At 38.1% G+C, this 17359-nt stretch overlaps 1 long non-coding RNA gene across 1 annotated transcript in view; it reads right to left on the reverse strand.

Moving 5' to 3' along the window:
* LOC116801802 overlaps positions 1-17359 on the reverse strand; it is a 36846-nt gene that overhangs the window by 17864 nt on the left and 1623 nt on the right. Inside the window, exon 3 of the long non-coding RNA XR_004362236.1 lies at positions 3096-3125. This is a non-coding gene — a long non-coding RNA (uncharacterized LOC116801802). The remainder of the gene's footprint in view (positions 1-3095; positions 3126-17359) is intronic.

A 17359-nucleotide genomic window follows, 5' to 3' on the forward strand; every position in this document is an offset into this window, starting at 1 on the left:
GGTTTTTGCCAGCTTAATGCAGTAACTCAAACAAAATACTCCTTCAGAAACCGAAAGCAATAAACTTCTAGCCGACCCAAAAAACCAATGACAACAAAGGCATGGCCCGCACAAAAAATTAACCAAACTCTGGGCAAACTTTGCCAACAAGCAGCAATAAATGCAACCAACGGGGCCAAGCTAATTATGCGCTTCCTGCAGGGGTTTGGTAACGAAAACAAGAGGAACAGGCCAAATCTGCTCGGAAAGACAAAATCTCTAACCTCAAGCTTTAACTTCTCCGACTTTTGGCCCAATTATGGCCACGTTTCAATGTCGAGTCATAAAATTTGCATATTTCCCGAGCCAAAGCGATTTCAATGCTTTTTGCCGCTCATTTAGTACGATTTTTTGCTTTTTGTCGTTTGCTGTTTTCTGTTTTTATTTTCGAGGAAAATTTTAAGCCGGCCAAATACGTTGACACCTTCATTTTAATACGGCCAAGGGGCTGGTCTCCGAGGGGTTGGCCAGCAGAAGAAAACTCGCTGCTAATTGCAGTGTCGAGGCTCAAAGCAAATGGCTTAATTACCTTGTATTCCCCGGTTGTTGTTTGACCTTTGGGGACAAAGTTCATTTGCATAATTTGGCTGGGTTTTTAATTTTTCGGCATAGCATTTCCCTGGCAATTCTGCACGTAACATTTGCATAACCAGAATCTGCACGCGAGGCAATCAGCATAATTCCCCCCTCTGCAAACATATTGACCCGAAAATCACTGCACCACCGCCGGAGTGAAAACAAAAATCTTTTATCGCAGCTAGAAGTAAAAAAAAAAAAAGAAAAATATGTAACGAATTTACTACAAGTAAAGTTTTTACGTAGTCGAGCGAGGCGATATTTGCTCATCAAATTAGTTTTCTTGCACACGTTTTCAATTTTCGGCAAATGCTTAAAGTTTCCGGCTCCACTCAATTTTGGCCCAAGTTGAGGGTTATATTTGCCAAATATGCGTGCGTGTGAGATAACGTGCATAGACCGGAAGAAAAAATGCGAACTAGCTGAATAAACTTTCAAAGACTTTCAGTTAATCCGTATTATTTGACAGTATTAACATTAGCACAGCAGACTTTTTTATTAGTACACTTAACTCAATTAGACTCATTATTTTGTTTCAAGTGTAGACACGCATAGCCAAAAGCGTGTCAATTGTGGCAAAGGTTTTAGCATTTGAAATTTGACTGAGCTCGTAAGCACACCTCTGAAAATTTAATTTCGAATTCCGGTAATCCCGAACAGCCCCCACCAATTGAAAGCCAAACAACAATAATGAGAGGAGTGTACAATGGCATGCATAAATCACCTGGCTGGACAATGCCACATGGCAAATGTTGCCAAAAACTCTACTGTGTGCTCATAATTGCCAACTTCCTTTTTGACATTTTACCCAGACAACCCACACCCATCCACCTGTGTATCCTCCTCGATCGGTGTTGCCAAAAATGTGGGTCAAATGTGCATAATAATTAACAACGTTTACAGCTTTCAAATTCAATTTCACCTCCGTGTTGGTATCAAAAATAAATTTTTCCGTATTTACATTTGTCCAACATTGCGTATACGACATGGCAGCCATATTTCAACGGGCAAATAAAATGAGCAAATGTTTATTCATTCCGTCGAATAATTCCGAATTGTTTTCTATTGATTTGTATGAACCCAGCTAGAAGAGCAATAATTAATTGTATCGTATTTAAATTCAACCCAATAGGTTTTATTCGTTTTTTCACTGCTGCAATTTGTTCATTTGTGGCATTAATTAGGGGTTTTGTGATAAGCAATTTGCATTGATAGCTTAGCACGTGTAAATACTATTGGCCGATTGGTATATTGGTAATTACTGAATTAAAACGAATGTGCAGCCGATATCGACTTTCATCGGTGCTTTGAACTACGGAGGCCTCATGTGAATTCGCCGGATTAGATAACAAAGATCCAGAGTGCTCGGTTCACCCAGTATCCGGTTGGCTGTGAGCCATTGGCAAACATTTACTTAGCTCTTGCCCCCTGCTAAAATATGCAAAGCCAAACAGAGACGGCAAATTCAACAATGTTTATTTGCGACTCTTGTTGGCACAAATGTTGTCATTGATTATGCATGATCCAAATACGCAAGAGAATATGGAATATACTACGTAGTGGACGGGTTTTTCTTCAAATTTTAACCCAATTACAACCACTTTATTGGCTCAGCCAAAGGCATATGTATAAATAAATTTTTATAAACAAATATTATCCAATTGACAAAATAACCACAGAAATCTAGGCAAATGTGCTAAGTAAAGATAAATTAATTTGCTCTTCAAATTTTCGAAATTTGTTAATGAAGCATTTTTTTTTTTGGCGAGTGTTACAGACGAGCTCGAATTCGAGGAAGACAACTTACTTAATATTGACTAACAAAATCACACCTATGATTATTGTAATAATTATCTAAAATTTTTGTAAATTGCAGAATATTTTAAAGAACTACCGAAAATTCCAGAAATTGCTATTCAATTTTACTTATTTTCAGAATGCATATTTACGGCTTACCGTAAATAACCTTTGTTTTTTAAAGAAGCACTACTCTATCTTGTTTCGTTGTTAGTTTAAACAATTCGCGCATATTACTTTGTATTTTATTTGCATTTACCCAACAAACGATTGCTTTTTTTTGTTGCAATATTTAGTAAAGTTTTGGCATTTACAATGCGCGAGAGGTGTAGAAACAAGAGGATTTTCAATTTTTTACGTTGTGCATATATTTTTACAGTTTGGAATATATTTGAAGTTTTTCATTTTCCGACGATGACATGGAAAGCCCCGACTGACACACAGAACAGCCATGAACCCACAAAAAGTGTGTGTAGGGTTAACGAATTATTTTTTATTAGAGCCCCGGCACATGACTAGGCCTTAACGAGACTTTGGCCAATTATCAGGGGCTTGTTGAGGAAACGGATTGTGTGAAAATTTGACGTAAATAATGGGGAGAATATCTGTCAGAGTTCGTGTTTTTTGTGTATTATATTTTGATAGGAGGTTGCAAATCAAAAGCAAATTCCCATTTCACTCACCTTAAACTCAATGGCTCAACGGGGAATAGTCTGCAAAGAGAACAGGGAAATTGTAAACTTGATTAATATGCAAATGCCAAGAGGGGCTTTGATTAACTGCTTAACCCAGTTTTGGTTTGTTTTCGTTTGGTTTCGAACGCCCCGCCACCGACTTCCGCCTACAATTGAGCCGGGCTGAAACCGCAAAACCAGTTTAATGCACTTGATGTGACACCGGCTGACAGGCTGAGATTGAGTTTGGGTTTTTTTTAATGTTTTCATTTAGCATTCGGCAGATGTGTGTGCCAACCGGTTGGCATCGTGAATTGCACAACATTTAAAACATTAAGTGCATACCTGGCTAATTTAGATAATATGTATTAATTTCAACCAGTTGTGGGTCACTCTTTAAAGCGGCTTAAGCGCCGATAAAGGGGGTAGGTTCTGAGCTTTTGAGGTTCCGCGGCTCTGAGAGCCACGCAGACTGGGTCACTTGGTGATGTTAAGCGGCTTAAACGTTAATTGAATTAGTTTACAAGTAGCGCCCAACGTGGGGCTTGTGTTTGTACTTGTATTTGTATTTGTATTTGTATTTGCCGGCTCTGCTCGATTCATTGGGGCAGAAGAGCTGCCCCTCCAGCCACTTTTCATCAGCACCCCCTTCGCCCGCTTAACCCACTTGTACAATTGCACTTGCACTTAATATACAATTAGATTCTTTGTAGCCGCAAAAGGCAAAAACAACTTCACTTTGCTGCTTATGCAGCTTTTCTCGGCTTTTCTCAGCCACCCAACGCTTGCCGCTCTAATGAACTTTTAATTGTTGTCATCTTTGCGAACTGCTTACATAATTGAACTATCGTGGTCCGCCCGGTTAATTGTTTAATTAAGCCATTAAAACGCCATAAAAATAATAAGAAGGCCTAAGCGCAACTGAGAGTGCTTGAATTACCTCAGTTGGCCGGTGGACTTTCAAATGGCCTTTGACATGCGACACTTGCACCCCGGAGAGTGTCTTGTAATTAAAACTAGTCAGTTATATAACGCTGGTTAGTCAAAAGACAAAAAAAAAATAAACATTTTTAATGGTATTCTGTGGTTAATCAAATTACAATTTTGCATCAATGAAGGCAAAAGAAATTGAAATTCTAAGCAAATATTAAAGCTATTTATATCATTTTAGTATAATTTGCTCAGTAATTGATTTTCTTTGGCAGCACTTTCATTACGCAATCACTTACAAACCCTGCACAACAATTTGCTTAATCCTTAAAATTTCGCCTAAAGGCCTCAATTAACCTTTGTCAACTTTGGCATCATTTCCAGCACCTTTATGATGGAACACAGTCCATTAAGTCGCCGTACACACATATATACATACTCGTAGGTGAGAATTAGCCCATATTCCGAGTGCTGCTCTGCCACATCTTTCATTCGCGTGACTTGTCAATTTTCTGACAGACAATGGCTGTGGCAAGCAAATGGCATTGATGCGACAGGGCGAAGCACCAAAAGGCAGCTCAGTGCTACCCAACAATTAGATTGGCCGGAGAAAATGCTATCAGTGGTGACAGTGGTGGCAGCAGGGAAAAGGGCGGGGGAAATGAAAATGGCAACAATTGCTGTCACCATGGCGATAAACGATAACAAATTCATTAATTAAAATTTAAGTGCACAACAACAAAGGAAAGATTGCCATGCAAATGGCTTTATCGCTGCTCTGCGCATTCCGGAATTGATTTGCATTGCCAAACAAGAAAAAAAGTAAAAAAATAAAAAAGTGTGGACTTTAATATGCACAAAAAGAAACAATGACATGTCATGTAAATTACTCACAAATGTTCATCAATAAATTCGCAATGCGCTGAAGGGTTAAAATACCACTGTCAAGAGTTGACTAAAGCACTTGAAAGTTATCCACCAATTATGGCAAATGGTAAATTTTAATAATTTTTCAATTTGTTTTACCGGTAATTTTAAGTTGTTTCTTTTTTTTCTACCCTTTTTTTTCATCGAGCAGTTTATCATAATCACTTTATGGGCTGACTTTGTTTTCACTTTAATTAAATTTTATTAACATCAGCAATTTATGACACGTTTTTCTGTTTCAGCAAAGGTAACCACAAAAACGCTAAACCATAAATTGATTACATTCAAAAAATTATTTAGAGAATTAAAAGCAAAAGGAGAACGGTATTTTACCAGAGTATTTGTGGTAAACTGACTTAAGCTAGCTTTTATTTTCTTTGTTTAGTGTACTTAAGCTTAAAAATAATAAATGCAGGAGAAATTATAAAGCTATTCTCTGTTTGCGGAAGCCGTTTACCCGCAATCTTATCACAAGTATTATGGGATATACGTTAAGACCTTATGTTAATCGCTTTGTTGTGCCTTTTTTTATATATACATTATAATTATAAGCATTATATTAAGAAGAATTATTTCCATACACATAAATACATACATATATATAAAACTGAGAATACTTCTTCTAGTGAATTTCCTCCTATTTGCCCAAGCGAAATAACCCTTTATTGCTTAACTAAACACATAACATGGCAATTATAGCTTTTACCTGTGTAATGGCTCTCACTAACCTCTATTAAAAATTCATTTGCATATCACCCATACGCCCTGTGTGACAATTTCATGCGACTTACGGCCAGATCTGACAAAATAAACCAGACAAAGAACACCATTTGTGCACCCAATCCCAATGGGGAGAAAATGAAATACAAAAAATTTGAACAATAACAACGGATAAACCAATTTAAAAAATACAATCTGCAAACCAAATCTGCACACACAGAGACGACATGACATTTTGGAAGGAGAAACAGACATACAGACAAGAGATGGCTACATTTTAAATACATTCATGCCATATAGTTTTTGTGCATTTTTTGCTCACCAGCGAAATTGCAATGTGTGCCATGGGCACAGATCAGGAACAGGACCCACCCACACCCACTCCCCCGTCCAACAATCCTATTTTAATTGTTTAAGTGTCGGCAAAGCCAAAAATAAAAATAGATAAAAAAAGATGGGGGGAAACAGAAAAAATTAAATAAAAATCAAGTGGAAAGTGTGCAATGCTTTTAATGAATTCAATAAAACTCAGATTGAACTTGCACCAGTTGGCATCCGTGCTTTGTTTTTTTTTTTTATTATTTTTTGGTGGCATGCCACAAGGCCAAATAAATGTTAATGAGGGACAAAAAGAATTTGGTTATATTCGATGCTATTGGGCGAGGAAAAGGTCACTAAAAAGCGGAGAAAATTGAGATGACCGCCGAGGACAAAAGACCCTAAGTGAGACCAAATATATTTACTTATGCGCGCGTTGGTTTTTTATTCTTTCTGCCGCTTTCTTTGCTTTGTTGCTGAAAACTTTCGCTCTGTGCACAGACTAATTGAACTTTCGTTGAAACGCAAGTCATTAGAAAGCAAAAGCAGAACTGATTTTCCGGCCCGCCGATAAAAGGAAATTGAAACAAATAGTTGGCCGACAAATGGCAGGCTAATTCAAAACTTGACAATTCCGCGAATGGAATGCATTTTAATTAAATGCTCTCATTGTTTCTCCTTTTGTTCAGCTAATTGGGTTAAGTGCACTTCGCTTATCGACTTTAAACTTCCTGTGACCAATCAATCAGCAAAATATCTACACATTAATACCCTCGCTCAATGCAGTTGTGTGAATTCCCCCATGTAACTAGATATACTCAGACATTGCACTGCAATTAAATTTGATAGCGAGCGGAAGGAAGGGAGTCTGCAGACTGTCTAGAAATTGAAATCGACGCTCCAATTCAATTGACAACACGATGGCAATTTTATTTTTGGCATAAGCTAAACGAAAATAGAACAAACTAAGCAGGCCAAGCTGTGGAATACATAATACCGTGTTATTTTGTACACATTCGTTTAGATCAATCGAATTCCCATTGAAGAGTAATTGCAAGTCTATAAAAATATGAGAATTATAATATTCTTTTTTAGAATAGTTGCAACAACTTTTTTCTTCTATCTGAATCAAATGATATTATAGATATTAAGATGTTTAGATAGTCACAAGATAAGCCTAAGTCCTAAATACCCTTACTATTCCCGATGTACCCATGCCCTAAGTAGTTCAATCGACTTGAAGGCCCCTATTAATAGCTGCTAAATGAAAAAGAAGAGCAGAGGGGAGAGTGCCAGAGAAAGCCCGAAAAATGTCACCTTGCATAGCGCAAATATTTGTGTGTATCTCTTCCTATCGCCCATACCTCGCAGTACAGCACAATCGCACTATCCAACTACCCCGCCCTAGTACCCGGACTCCCCGCCAGGTGGCTGGCCCAGTAGTCTTTTCGAGGTGTGAAGAGCGAGCAAGAGCGACCGCAAAGGCAAACACACAACGCAATCGCTGGCTGTTGTTGTGTGTATATTTAATGTAGCTCAACTAAACCAAAATCTAAAAACGAAAAAGAAAAAAAAACAAAAATAAAGGAAAAAAGAGCAGAGTAGGAGCGAAAACACAGACACAAAACACAGGCAAAGGTCAATATTGAAAATTGATAAACAGCAGAAGCGCCAGCAAAATCACCAGTGGCAACGACAACGACAGCGGCTACGGCAAACAAAACAGATATAAGTAACCTGAGCTCTATCAGCTCCGTTCGGTTCAGTCCTTGGTGGCGGTTTCATAATTAAAAGCAAACAATTGCGTTTTTTGTTCTATTCCATCTCACTCTCCGCTCTTTCACTTCATCATTACATTTCCATTGACCACAAAACCGAAAATTCAATTTTCAATTAATTTGTTTTGCAGCAATTTTGTGGCAGTAACAAATACCAAAAACAAAAAAAAAAAAAAATTATGGGTCAGCCTTATAAATAGGGCGGCTATATTTAAATTGGAACAGACCCAAAACAAAATCAGCTCTAATTCGGTTATTCTTAATAATTTACCAAGAAGGCAGGCACGCAGATAATCAACATAATGAACAGTCAACTCGACTTGGTTTTATGTTAATTAATGCAGTTTCGAAGGCAGCTCATCAAAAACATGTTCTGCAAACTTTCAATTACTTCTGGATGCCCTACGACGATACTCAAAATTAATTGGTGTGGAAAGGGTTTCGCATTGCCATCAACCACTTCCCCAAAACTCAATCACTCCATGAACTTTTCGAGCTTCTTCGCCCGAAATAAAATCAACTATAAACTATATAATGTTCAGTTGGTCATGATTCGAGGCCGTGCGTAAAATTAATTTTACGGCATGTTTTGGGCCAACAACACATGTGGATTATTGGCCAAGAGGCCAGATCCGAATCGGCGTATGAATCCGAATATGAAATGAAATGAAACTCAACTCGAGAGTTGATTCGAGTCGACAAAAGTTTGCGGCTCGCCTTTCGAGTGCTGTTCATGTGTTCAGTTGGCTTGGAGCACCAGTTAAGTGCATTTATTTCACTTTATTTTCAACATTTATCGGCATTCTGCACTTTTGTTGATTTTGTGCAAGCCAAATCCGCAACGGAAGTTGCAGGCAATCAGCATTTTTGTTGCTACTGAAAATTGCAATGAAATATATTTTATAAGAAATTTGTACAGCTTTCGATGGAATTGCAGTAATGCATTTTCAAAATTTAATTTAAAGCTCGGTCGCGTCATGCTCCAGCAAAGCCAAACAAAAACACAATGCAAAACAATCATCTTTTTGCGTATACATTTGTTGTTCCCGACATATCATGCGATATACTTGCCCAGTACATTTCCAATAACAACATATAGCATACTCGTACAGCAACTGCCATATCTGTATGTCAGTGTCGCTAGCCGGACACATTTTTAGCTACTGGCTGCCGTTCTATCTCTCAATAAAATTTTATTGTACCATAGTTTCTGGTGCGTCGGATACATCGTCCGAATTTAAAAAGATCAACATTGAATTTCATTTGTATTTGTCTGAATTTCAGTTCTTGCCTTTGCCCAAGAATTTTTTGTAAATAAAGATTTAATGGCCACAACAGAAATAATTACATGAACGCAGGGGAGAAATGCTTTGAAAAGCTAAACAAATAATTAGCCAAGTGCACTTCTAACTAAACATTCAAACGGCAAACGTACAGATAGCATAGAAACAAAATCTATTTTAATTAAATTATATTTCATGATTAAACATTGTAATGTCCTAGATGTGGTACTTAAAAATATCTCAATTTTATGCTAAGAAGACTAAAGAGGTAAATAATATACGGTCATTGTATACTTCTTACGTTTATTTTTCTCGGTGCACCTAACGAAATGCATTCATTCAATAGGGAAAGGTAATTCGAATCGTATTTTGACTTTGAAATTCAATGCTTTTAATGGGCCAATAAATTTGCTTACCTAAAGGCCTTCAAAACCGAATGTCAGTTCGAAAATGCATATATTAGCCACACCTGGATGGAAATTCAAAGTGAAAAGCTAAATAAGTATGCACAAGTCAACGAGAAGTGCTTGAAGCTAGACTAAAGTCTAGATTTTTGTCAGACATACGTTACTAGTTTTATCTAATGAGACTTCTAGTTTAATTATATCCCCGATAAAGGATTAAGGATACCTGTCGTGCTGTCCATCTTTATTAATTCAATTTGGGTTACATTTCAATCAGGTTTCGGGTTAACTGTCAAAGTCAATTAAGTTTCCTGGAAAAACGAGTTTTGAAAAACCTCTGGCTTTAAATACGCTGAACCTGAATAAAAATGAAAATGGTAATACATGTTGAGTGTAAGTAGCGAATACAACAAAAAAACGGATAATGGTGATAAATTTGTGTATTCTAGTATCACCTGAGTCTGACATTTTAACATGGACATGAATAAGGTGCAGTACAAATATCTCATAAGTAAAAGCCAGTTATAGTTGTGTAAATACCTAAGCTAAAAATAATACATTTGCGTTTACCTATTTACTGTCATATATCAAATTTGACATTTTGACACGAAAACGAGCCGGGAATTGTTAACCTACAATTTATGAAAGAAAATGATTTTTTCTAAGTTTTTTTCTAACTTCGTTTCTTTGAAGCTTTAAGTTACACCAGTTAGGGTATGCAAAAAGACACCTTTAAACCTTACTCATTAGGCGAAGCCAAGGGGAATTGGCTCCAACCGAAAGTGGCACCCCAAGGTGGCCCCGTGTCTGCCCCTGGTTGCCACACACTCTGAAAAGACTAAACGATGGGAGGGGGGGGGGGGGGGGGGGCCTTGGGTCATGTGTGGGCGGACGGATGGCAGGGGTTAAAGCTCTAGCCACGCCCACTTAGGGCTGAGCTGCAGCTGCGCTTGTTAAGTGGATATATTTTAAGGCTGGGCTTTGGCTGTGATGCGGTTGGGCTGTTGCCTTTTTAAGTACGGAAATTTCAGAACCGAAAAAATAGCAGGGAAGCAAAACCGAAACCCCAAGCCAAAAAATGGGTAAAAAAAAAAAGAGGCGAGTTATAATAAAGAGACTGTAGGAGCAGCTCAAGCAAGGCCAAAACGATGTTGCTGCAATCGGACAGCAAACGCACGTTTGGAGAAAGGTGGAGAGCCACAAAAGTGCTGGCTTATTTCTACCATCTACCTATCCACCTAGACATTCTATAAGATTTAATTACAACCTGCAAAATGGGCGAGAAAAAAAAACAAAAAGACAGTGGAACACAAGAGAGTTGCTAAAGAATCTGGCTGCACAGTTACGCTTTTGTGTTTGCAACCTTTTGACTGCCTAAATGCTGCCCCGTTTCTTGGCCCCCATTTTCGTTGGCATTGTTCTGTTTCTGTTTCAGTTCTGCTGCCGCGTTTGCTTCTGCTCGACTTCTGCACTTCTCTACAAAAAGGTTTGACACAGTTTCTGGGGCCATTTCGCTCTGCTCTTTAAATGCCATTTAAGCCGTGTTTTTTTCTTAGCGCTGTTGCCTTTATTCATCAGTTAAGAAAGCTGCTACTACTTCTTCTTCTAGACAAGAACGAAAGCTGTGCCGAAAATTCGGAGTCATGTTCTGGAAAGCGTAACAAAAGCCGCAAGAAAGTATCGGGCGTAAAGACAATCCGTATGTGTGTACCTACATATGTATCTCGTCCTAAGTCAAATTATATCTGACACACGAAAATAACACTCTGCAAGCCAAGCCAAACACAACGAGTCGACCCACAGACACATAAAGGCATTTTAATAATGCGTATCGTTTACACTAAGCAAAGTAAGTGCCATAAGTTTTATAACTCATTAACCTTTCCGAGCGGACCAGAACCGAACTTTCCACCCCAGATGTTCTTGTGTTTGTTCGAGTATTTGAGTGTTTGCCCCGTCGTGTGGCGTTCTATGTCACTGGCTCGGAGAACACAGACAACAGCCCGACACAAGACCAACAATGGCAGCAGCCAACAAATTCTGGCCAAGTATCTTCAAGATACGTATATATATACAAGCAAACAAACACACCCAGACATTCTGGAATTCTATCTTCCCGAGCTTCGTTTAATGCGCTTCATTAGCTTAAGCTGCAAACACATCGAACAATGATTTTCACTTTTCCATCAAGCCATCAGGCCTGTTAGAACGATATTTCTGATTAATCATGCACTTAAATGATACGATACTGCGGCCATGTGTACTTTGTATGGCCAGTTAATGAAAGAATCCGGACAATATAAACTGAAATTCCAACGGTCAATGCAGTTTACAATAAGGCGAGAAACGAAATCAGGCCAATGACCGATTAGAAAACTCCCAGTGATATGGCACTTTTTAAGCCCCGTCAGTTTTTGGTTACTACTTAAGCTTAAACTCGATATTAAATAGCTGTGGGAAAAGTGTATGTTATTGTATTAGCTTTAAAACAAACAAATAGCAAATCAAAGTTCATATCAATGTTCGAAGTACTCACTCATTCAACAAATTCTAAGTTTCCATATCAACTTTAAGTAGAATAAGTATTAAGTAGAATGTATATAAGTTTATAGCTTAGAGTTCCATTGCAGACCATCCTTTTTGTTTATTTATTTTCTAGCAGTGTACTCATAACTGACGGCAATCAAAACAAACATAATTCACCGCTGGAAGTACTCCCTCTCTCGACCATATAAGATACAACTACTTTAACCTGGCAGCAGACCATCCATACCAAATAGCACCTCCAGATCTGGAAACCGAGTGGCATGTGCCGGGCGTGAATGCTTCCTGGTAGTCGAGAACCCAGACCAAACCCGAATCCGCGACGGTGGACAATGCTCTGCATACTAATGCCTAGAACCGGGGAGCAGCTATTCGAAATATTTAACACCGTTTTCGGAAGAATTCACTTTTCGGGGTGTGTGTGCTCTAAGCTCAATCAAATGAGCGCCAAAGTCAAAGCCACAGGGACAAGGCGACAAGTTTAACTTGTTTTCCATCGAATATTTCAGCATAATTAGTGAGGCGAACGAACAAACTAATTATTGAAAAGATACACTCACAGCTCGTCCAACTAAATGGGCCTCGAGGCGATGTATCGCATGGAACCAAGATGCGAAACGAGTTCGTGAATCATTCGGAACACAACGGCAGAGAAGGCTACTAAGGTTTATGGACAACAATTGTACCCCAAGTACCACACGAAAATTTCATTGACACAGTTTTTACTTAGGTGTAAGCTTTTTATTTATTTTATCTTGAACTCTAAACGGGCACGTTAAGTTTCGGAAAATAATTGTATTTGGTTTTTTAGCCGTTCTTGTAAAGAAACTGGTTTGATGACGATACCTTTGGGGAAGTCCCTCTTGTTAAGTTCAATAAATAACCAAATGATAAATTTAATCACGAAACCATTTGAATCGAAAATCATTAATAATAGTTCATTTTTTTTAATGGGTTCATTTCAAACGAGTTGTTCTGTTTACGAAACAAATAAAAACTTTTAACGCTCAACTGTCGTATATTTGCAACATTTCCCATTTCCATTCTATCAATTAACTCATTTAAATTCAACGCAAATCTTCGATCGCACGTTTCTATGTGGTTTACATATTATTTGCATTCTTTCATGTTTATTAAAACTTTTTGTTTTATTCGATTGCATTCGATACTTTCATTGTTTTTATGCCTCAGACATTTATTTTGATTGCGCTTATGTACGCAGCGGGTTTTTTAAATTTCAAAATTTAATTTCCTGCTGTCGGGTAAAGTCATTTCAAAGTCGTTTTTTTACGAGAAGTAATTGTCATTTGCCTTTGTATCCTGTATATTTTATTTTGGATTTCGTTTTTTGGCAAGCAAGCTGTTTCAATTTATTATTAATACTGCACAAATACATTTTGTTTAACCAAAAAGCAGCAGGTGAAACAAAACTATATTAAACGAATGTTACATAAAACGTGACATTTGTGAAACTCGCAATTTTATTCCAAACCAATTCGTTATTTTTTATTTTTGTTACTGCGTGACTTCTGTGCTCGTGATTGTATTTTCTATTATTGTTGTTATTTGTGATTGTTTGTGCGGTTCACGTTTTGTCCCACGCGACGTATTTTCCATGCCATTTTAGCACGAAAAAAAGTAAGATCGCTTGGAGGTTATATGTATTATAAAATCAATTTAATATTTTACATTCATCACATTGATACTTTGTATTCTAAATGGGTTATTATCAGTTTTTAATAAATATTTTTATTTGTTACTGTGCGGGTAAAGTCACGCAAGTCAGCGAATAAGAGTTGTTTCTAAGTAATGTGATTATGACTCCTTACTTAAACTGTGTTATCAATAAGTGATAACACAAATATCAAACAAAGCCCCAAGCTCGTTATAAATGTAATATTATTGTAACTCAAACAAAGCAACAAGTGAGCTTTTCAAAGGATATCTTCTAAACGCAACAAAGCTCCTTGAACACACTAGCGCCATCTGGGAAAAGCTCCTGGAATGAACAAATTTAACATAAGCAACTTTCTATACCACTGATAGAAAGTTAAGATGCTATAAAAATCCCATTAGGCGCACACGAATAAATATAATAAATATTTTTCATTTTTTTACAGATAACTTATGAACAAATATGAGCAAGCCTCTTATAAAAAACGTCATTACACACTTTTTACGGCTTTCATAGTTTCGCCCACTCCCTTAATTTAAATATTTCATTTTATTTACCTTTTATTGTATAATAACCACCTGGTAGTGAAAAGTGCAATAAAAAATAACAACTAGTCAAACAGAACAGAACTGAAAAAAAGGGGGAAAAAAAGTGTGGCCGAAAAAATATGGTAATAAACCGGTCTACGGGTGGGTCAAACTAACTGTAAATCGGTCTTCAAACGACGACGTTTAATAAATATTAAATAATTGGCATGATGCATGTGTCAATATCAGCATGTGAATGAGTTTGTGTTTATATATATATCATATGGCGTGCCGTTAACAATGCCGTTGCTTCCCCTTTTATTTACAAAATTTCCAGCCATTACATAAATCGCGGCCAACAACTCATCAAATTGAATGCAATTAAATGCTGGCCAAAAGCATTAACTATGATTGATCAAATGATATATATGTACATACATGTGTTCATATATCTTTTGACGGATGTATGACAGATGCCCACCGATGGTACGATAAAAACCTTTCGTGATTCAGTATTATTTATGAACTTCAAATAGATAATGAGTTGGCCAAAACGTTTACAGAGGATATATCGTTCGAATGTTTATGGTATCCTACAAATATATAATTATACTCGGTAGGAAGTGGAAAAGTGCAGCACCAACTATTTAAATATGACTTTTATTGAAGAGATGTGTAATGCAATTCTCAATTTGGCACCGCATTTCATGAATGGTTTGCCATTATTTAAGCCTCATTACCATATGATTTTAAAATTAAATTTGTAAGTTCCGCATGCTTTTATCGTTTAAGCGAGCTTCATTTCCCTGTGTTGACTTTTGTAACCTTATATCATGTGTCGAATCAAACGGCGTGACATGCCCAGATTTCCCACACGACTACGGCCCCTGCACTCACTAAATATAGAAAATTATAATTTGGTTCCCTTTTGTTTTTTTTTTTTTTTTGGTGGCATATTAAAAAGCCATTAGGCGAGAAAACAAAAGCAATCTGCAATGGCAAACAAAAAGTACAAGCATTGCGAACTCTCAACGGGCCGAATTGAAATCGAAATCTGAAATCCAAAACAATGCGGCAGTTTCACGCGATATTTATGGGCAAACTGTCTTCTTGTGTGAGTATGAGTTTTGAGTACTCGACGACTGTTGTTTGTGTTTGCTATCGGAGTTTTGGTCTCCAGGCTGCCTCCGGCATTGGGCATTATTGGACCGGAGTTATGGAGCCAGTGTGTGTAAACAGAAACCTACGAACTGGTTGAAATCGTGCTGATTAATGTTCCTTCGCTGGCGGCGTCGACGGAGAAAATTGCAAAACAGCAAATGGCATAGGTCAGTTACACTAATTGTAATAGAATGTTGTCGGTCAGTGGTTTTTCGTGGGTGCTGCTGTGCTCTATATAGTACCAGATTCAACCAGCGTGGGCAATCATGAATGGCCAGTGCCAGTTCGGCATAAGTGATAATCATTTAGAAAGCATCTCGGACTCAACTCTCACACACACTTCCTTTCACTTAAGAACATCAAGTGAAAGCAAGGAGAAAAGTGTAATCTTAAAGAAAGGAAAACCCACGCATAGGAGAAGAAAATCAATTGTCATCTTGATAATTTCATATCATGAAAATTCATTAAAAATAATTGTTGCTTATCTCTTAAGTTTAAGTTAAGCGGTGATATATTAATTGAACGCGTAAATAGCAAACCCACGACCTCAATTTTTTTTCCCACTGTTGCAAATGATTTGTTTAGCCCCAAAATGATAGAATGCTCATCTCATGAGAAGATGGTTTTCGTGGTTTCTTTTTGGTCCTATCAATCGGAGATCTTTTTATAGCTACAAGCTAACATCAACAATTTGCATAAATTCTTACCGCAAAAGAAACTTTCTAAAGAAGTGAAGAACCTCATCAGAATATGACATCAACAGGTGGTCAAAAACATGAGGGGAAATGTAACTGGCGAATGAACTTAAGAGCTTTAGGATACGGAAAAGCTACGGAGTAGAGCTTTGTGCCTTTGGCGCCTGCGGGAGTTTAATGAAAGTCAAAGTACAGCTGATGACAGCTGAGCGAAATCACGTGGTGGAGCTTTTGGGAGAGCAATTAGGGGGAGAGCCGCCAAGTGAGAACTGCTGCACAAGAGAGCGCCGAAGGATACGCATGTCCTGGAAACGTCAAAACAAGCAAAAGCTGATTATAATACGGCTTGGGTTTGGGTTTGTTATTGAGTCCCGATTCCTTCACTTTTGGCCTGATTAGACGACTGTCTGCCACTCCCCTTTTAGCCCCTTTTCACCCCGCCCACTTCCCATTGCACTCTTCGGAGACTTCAACTTTGATTGATACGATGAAGTAGCAAATGCACCACTTGAGACAATCAGCGGGGCGTGGATCTGGACGACGGCACATCCCATGCCTGAGACTCTAGCAAACAATCGGCGACCGGGAGTCAAACTAATGAGGCGCCAGGAAGCCAGGCCAGCGAAAACAAAAACACCAACAAACCGCTCGAGCGGAGAAAGCACCGTTTCCCAAGGATACAGTGTGGCCTCGGGGGGAGTGTACAAAGCAACAAAAATGCAGTAGGAAATTGGCGTTTTTTTAACCTCATTAAGTTTAACATAATATCAATAAGGTTAAGCCGTGGAGATTTCTTTATGATGTAAAACTTCTATCTCTTAGGTACATATAATTAAGTAATTAGGTACCAAAAATAATATATAATTGGCCTCACTTAATTATACTATTCAAACTGAAGAAGAATAGTGCTTTTAAGAGGCCAAGATAATAAATGATGTACTAGTTTCATAAAACATCACTAAAATACCGGAAGTTGTAACAGCCTGGCTTGTTCAAATGCAAGTCTTCAATTGGAGGCTTTTGAGTCAATATTCCCAGCTTTTGTTCTACGCTAGGTGTGTTCACTGTATGCGAAGGCGTGCCAAGGTTAAGCGTTTGCTCTATGAAGGTGTGGTGGGGGGTGGGTGGTGGTTAGGTGTGGATCAGGTCCGCTGTGGGGGAGAGCTGGCACTGGTCAGAGGGCGACGGTGGGTGCAGCTTGTGCAATCAGCTGTTGCTAATGAAAAACGTCGGCGAGTTTAGCCAGGGATAAGCAAGCGTCAAAGCTTATTGATTTTCAACTGCGTAAGTTGGCCAGCAAAAAATTAGTGG

The sequence above is a fragment of the Drosophila sechellia genome, chromosome 3R (assembly GCF_004382195.2).
Source record: "Drosophila sechellia strain sech25 chromosome 3R, ASM438219v1, whole genome shotgun sequence".
NCBI lineage: Eukaryota > Metazoa > Arthropoda > Insecta > Diptera > Drosophilidae > Drosophila > Drosophila sechellia.